This window comes from Sceloporus undulatus, chromosome 6 (assembly GCF_019175285.1).
Source record: "Sceloporus undulatus isolate JIND9_A2432 ecotype Alabama chromosome 6, SceUnd_v1.1, whole genome shotgun sequence".
Taxonomy (NCBI): Eukaryota; Metazoa; Chordata; class Lepidosauria; order Squamata; family Phrynosomatidae; genus Sceloporus; species Sceloporus undulatus.
The window spans coordinates 93,046,129-93,052,236 of record NC_056527.1 but is presented as its reverse complement, the minus strand read 5'-3'; the positions used below and the strand labels follow the sequence as shown (position 1 = coordinate 93,052,236).

The 6,108-nt window shown below is 45.7% G+C and overlaps 1 protein-coding gene across 1 annotated transcript in view; it reads right to left on the bottom strand.

Moving 5' to 3' along the window:
• The window catches only part of SP2 (Sp2 transcription factor), a 23,332-nt gene extending 18,535 nt beyond the window's left edge, over window positions 1–4,797 (bottom strand). The window contains exon 1 of the mRNA XM_042475958.1: window positions 4,679–4,797. The gene's annotated coding sequence lies outside the window, so the exon portion shown is untranslated. The remainder of the gene's footprint in view (window positions 1–4,678) is intronic.
• Window positions 4,798–6,108: the final 1,311 nt, after the last annotated feature.

The following is a 6,108-nucleotide window of genomic DNA, read 5'->3' as shown; positions in this document are numbered from 1 at the left end:
ATGCCAGGGAAATAATGGCTAGGAAAAATAAAGACCCTTAAATTTATAAAGAATGCTACTACAGGGCAGAGAGTTTGTGTTACTAATTACAGAAGTAGTCAAAAGATCAATGAATTTGCTGTTTTGGATACAATGTATGTGTGGTAATTTATCAAATTATATATGTTTAAAAAAATTGCATACCACAATGTCCCATGTACATCTACTTCTCATTTCTGCTTCCCAAACCTATCCAATCATCTCCCAGTACTAGCTCCCTAAATTTCATCTCCCTATATACTATATTGGTATAAACATGCTCATGCAGACACCCAGTGCCAGGGACTGCTATTTTAACAATGAAATACCTACTATGGATCCTTTCCACACCTATCATTACCTCATGCTATTCCACCAGGGAACTAATTTCCAAAGGTTGCGTCTTCCTTATCCAAAATGCCTGGAATCAGAAGTCTTTGGGGTTTTGGACTGTTTTTGGATTTTGGAATATTTATCTAATGAGGGGGCTTTCCAGACCGGCGCTTTGCACTGGCCTGGATACATGCTAGGGTTGCCCGAGGGCGGTGTCACTGCACGCCTCGCAACCCTAGCATGTCACAGCGGTGTGATAATGGCGGTGCCCTGTATACACAAGTGCCGCCATTATGACGTCACAGCCACGCTGCAGCCAAACAACACGGTGCCGGCGTGATGTTCCCGTGACGCTGCAGGTCGCTTGGGGCACCCTTTCAGCGTCGAGGGAAGGCGCTCTGAAATGGAGCTCCTTTTTGTTACATGCATCGCTGGCGCAGCCTTTACATAGCCGCGCCAGCGATGCGGAAGAGAAAGGGGCCAAGTGGCCCCTTTCTCCCCTTCCCCGTAGCTGTCTGGATGTCCTTGGAGTATGAAGCCCCAAAGACACCCCTTTCCAGGCCGCGGGGAAGTGGTGTTTTGCCGCTTCCCCAAGGCCTGGAGAAGTGACAGACTGGGGCTTCTGGGGCTGCCGCTGCTGATGCCCAGGTCACAATCCGGAGGGGAAAGGGGCGGGTGCAGGCCACCTCAAAGGGGCAGTGTGTATCCCGCCGAGGTCTCTTGAAGACAGGACCCATGTCTAAATTGAAAATTCATTTACTGTATATACTCATGTCTAAGTCTTGAAATTTTAGTCAAAAAACTGATCCAAAAAACTGGGTCAACTTATACATGGGTCAATGTAAGTACTGTACTTTAACTCTTATGTATACATAAAATGAGCTATCCCCTTTCTCTGAATAAAAAGCAAGAGCTTAGTCCATCCTGGGAGCACCAAAAAGAAGCACGGATCCCCTCTATTCTTTCATCCATCCAGCCTTTAGGATGAGCACAAACAGTTATGTCTGCCATAATTTTCTAAGTTCTTTGGCATCATTTTCATTTGCATCATCCTTTACATCCTTTGTTACATGCCCATAAGTTTTACCCTTGACTTATCCAGGGGTCATATCAAAATCCATAATTTTGGCCCCAAAACTTGCCCTCGACCTGTACATGAGGTCAACTTATATTTGAGTATATACGGTATGTTTCATATACATTTTATTCACACAGCATGAAGGTAAATTTATACATAGTATTTTTTAATAATGTTGTGCATGAAACAAAGTTTGCATACATTTAACCATCAGAAAGCAAAGGTGTCACTATCTTAGCTATCCGTGTGGACAATTTTGTATTTTGGAAGATTCTGGATTTTGGAATTCTGAATAAGAGAGACTTAACCTGTACAACCCAGATCTAATCTGCTCTGCAGAAACAATGCAGTTTCACATACAGTGCAGGCGCGTCATATGCGGGGGCAATATGTGCCGCTTTCAGCATATGCTGAAAGCCGCACCAGAAGAAGTCTTGGCGCGCCCTGGAAAGGATAATGGACCCCCTGTGTAAGGGAAGGGCCCACTATATTTTTAACTGCCAAGGCGCAATGCTGGGACATTCTGGGATTTGTAATTTTATGAGCTATTTAGCCTACTGTGTCAGAGAGTGCTGGCGCCACAAAAACTACAAATCCTAGGACAACCACTGGTTGGAACCATTACAGTTAAAGCAGTAATAAACTGCATTATTTCTGTAGTGCAGATTAGATCTTAGTCACCCAATGCTTAAAGAGCCATTTCTTCATCATACCCACAAATCTGTCAGCCCTTTTTTAACATTCGCTGCACTCTGTTAACCAGGTTCCTATTCAGTTCCCTATGTGGTGACCATAGGAAACAGACAACAGGGCTCCCTGAACTTTTGACTGCTAAAAGAGTAACATTAGTCCTGTCCTCTCTTCCATGTGGCCACTGGAAGGAGCCACTGTTTACCTTCTATACTTCCACATTCTGTCCCTATGCTTTTCTTCTTTGCTCATGGCTATCAACTCTCCAAAGATGACAGATATAAATTCAACCTAGACAATATGGAAATCAAAATAGTTAAAGATTTCCCATACCTTCGATCAAGTATTGATCAGAATGGAGACTGTAGTCAAGAAATCAAAAGAAGTCTAGGGATGGGAAAGGCAGAAATGCAAGAACTGATACCACGGACTGCCAAAAAGACAAACTAATGAGTCCTTGAGCAAATCAAGCCTGATCTAAACCTACAGCGCTTTATAAATTAACAACAACAACAACAACAACTCTCCTTGGAAGCCAAGATGACTAAATTGAAGAAGTCACGACTCTTTAGAAAAGGTAATAATGCTAAGAAAGGCTGTTGTTGTTGTGTGCCATCAAGTTGTTTCCAACTGATAGATACCCTTTCATGTGTTTTGGAATCATGGGGTTTTCTTGGCAAATTTATTCAAAGGGGAATTGCTCCTGCCATCTTCTGAGGCTGAGAGAGTGTGACTTGTCCTGGGTTACCCAGCGGGTTTACATGGCTAAGCTGGGATACGAAACCTGATCTCCACAGTCACAGTCCAACACTCAAACCACTACATCATGCTGCCTCTCTAGTTTCTGACTTATGGTGACCCTAAAGCAAACCTATCATGGGGTTTTCTTGGCAAGAGTTTTCAGAGGAGGTCTGCCATTGCCTTCTCCTGAGGCTGAGAGAATGTGGCTTGCCTAAGGTCACCCAGTGAGTTTCATGGATGAGCTGGGAACTGAACCCTGGTTCCCAAAGTCACAGCCCAGTGCTCAAACCACTATGCATGCTGGCTCAGGAAAGGTAGAACATCATAGAAAGAGAGGAAGAAACCATGCCAGGTGGATGGATTCAATCAAGGGGGTCACAGACATGAATTTGCAGGACAGGAGCAGAGCAGTGGATGACAGGGAGCCTTGGAGATGTCCATGAGTTGAGGTCAATGTGTGGGCAGCTAACAACAACCACAACAAATCAACTCTCCATCGTCACTGCTCCCGCTTCTGTGCTTCAGCAGCAGCCTCACACACACAACTTATCAGGAGACGCAGCTCTTCCTCCTTTCAGGAAGGTCCAAAACACACTGCAGAAATAATCCAGTTTGAGACCGCTTTAACCGCCCTGGCTTAGTGCTAGGGAATCCTGGAAATTGCAGTTTGTTGTGGGACTAGAGCTCTTTCTGACAGAGAAGGCTAAATGCCTCAGAAAACTACAATTCCTAGAATCTGGGCAGTTAAAGCGGTCTCAAACTGGATTATTTCTGCAGTGTGTTTTGGGCTGAAGTCAGAAGTACTGTACTGCCCCATTTCAGCCTATAACTAAAGACCGTAGGAATAGGGCTAACAGTAACAAAGGCTGTGAGATGTAGTGGTTTGAGTGTTGGATTCCAGCTCTGGAGACCAGGGTTCAATTTCCATCAGCCTGGAAAATTATTATGCAAAGAAGAAATTATTTAACTTAATTGCTATTTAATTCTATTTAATTGTTTTTCTTTTAATGTTTTTATGTTTGAGGGAGGAATAGGGTATTGGGATGGTTGATAGCTGTTTAAATTGTATTCTTATGATATTTTATTGTTATCTTTTTGTTGCAATCTGCTTTGATTCCTTTGGGAAAAGGCGGAATATAAATATAGTACCGTTACTAATATTGTTACTATTTGATCTTGCGGTTTGAGCACTGGACTATGACTATGGAGACCAGGGTTCAAATCCCGGCTCAGCCATGAAAACCCACTGGGGGACCTGGGGCAAGTCGCACTCTCTCAGCCTCAGGGAAAGTTGCCATGATGGGTTCTCCACAGGGTGGCCATTGGGTTGGAAAGGACCCATTGTGGTGCAGTGGTTTCAGTGTTGGGACAATTGTAGAGAGCTGGGTTCAAGTCTCCACTTGGCCATGGAGACCCACTGGGTGATTACTGGCCAAGTCACACTCTCTCAGCCTCAGAGGATGGCAATGGCAAAGCCCCTTCTGAAGGAACTTGCCAAGAAAGAAACACCCATGACAGGTTCGCCTCACGGTTGCCATAAGTCAGAAAGTATTTGAAGGCACACAATAAGAACAACTGCAGCAGCAGAGATGCAGCTCTCTCTCGCTTCATTGCTCTCTGCCTCCTCTTCTTCTTGGTCCCTGAGGAGGCGGGCTCTCCCCTTGGCTCCGCCCCCTTCCGGTCCCAGTCGCCTCAGCCCCGTTCGCGCGCGGCCGCCCCCTCCCTTTAAGGCCCCCCTCGCTCTCCGTAGATCCCTCCGCTCTCCGACTGGCTCCCACTTCCCGGAGCCTCCGCCCGCTCCCCCGCCGCCCCGCTCACCGGCTAGAAAGAGGAGGCGGCTGCGGCTCGGACCCCCCTCACGGCGCCATCTTCCTCCTCCTCAAGCAGCCCGGGCACCGCCCTGTTAGGCCCGCCTCTTCCACCGACGAGCGGCCAATCACTGCTCGGCGTGGGTACATTGTGGCCAATCAGAGCGCAGCTTCTTCACTCACGTCTCCGCCTTCCTCACGATTGACGTCTCTTTTACCCAATCGACGGCCTCTCCCTCGGGTCTCTGGTTCAACCAATGGTTTTTGACAATGACGGACGCCATGCGCGACGCCCTATCGGCTGCGTGGAATGGGAGATTGATTTGAAGGATGGCCAACAGAAATCGAGGATGGTGGCACGGCTGCCCCGAGATTGATAGACAAGGACCTGAGAGGGAGAAGAGACCAGAAACAAACAAACAAGACACACAGGGGCTTAATGAGGGGGCGGGATTTGTTTTTCAGAGACATATGATTGGTCAAAGATGGAAGAGTGATTTGACCATGAGCCAATAGGAAAATTAGGTCGATTTCTCCCCGCCCCCAAAATCCACTTGGATGCATCTGGGGCTCTGGAATAAATTGGGGACCTGCGTCCGCGCTGCAGAAATAACCCACTTTGACACCGCTTTAACTGTCATGGCTCAATGCTATGGAATTCTGGGAATTGTAGTTTATTGTGGCACCAGAGGTCTCTGACAGAGAGTGCTAAATGTCTCACAAAACTACAGTTCCCAGGATTCCTTAGCACTGAGCCAGGGCAGTTAAAGCGGTTTGAAAGTGGATTATTTCTGCAGTATGACCTTGGAAGCAAGTCACATTCTCTCAGCCTCAGCAAACCTCTGAACAAATCTTGCCAAGAAAACCCCAGGATAGGTTCATTTTAAGGTCCTTAAGTAAAATGTTTCCTTCTGATTTACCAGATTAACATTTTGGTATCAAAAGCACAATCTGGACAAAACAAATGCAAACACGAGCAACTTATTTAACTGCCATATATACTTGACTATACGTCGAACCTCACGTATGAGTTGAGGTCAGGTTTTGGAGCCAAAATTATAGATTTTGATATGACCCATGGATAAGTCAAGGGTAAAATTTAGGGGCACGTAACAAAGAATGTAAAGAATGAAGCAAAGGAAAATGATGCCAATTATGGCAGACATAATTGTTTGTGCTCATCCTAAAGTCTGGATGAATGAGAGCGCAGAGGGGATCCATGCTTCTTTTTGGTGCTCCCAGGATGGACTAAGGTCTCGCCTTTTATCACTCTATTCAGAGAAAGGGGATGGTTCCTTTTTTATATATGTAAGAGTTAAAGTACTATACTTACATTGACTCATGGATAAGTCAACCCAGGTTTTATGGGTCAGTTTCTTGACTAAATTTTTTAGCCTTATACATGAGTGTATACAGTATACATGTATATGCCATCCTCAC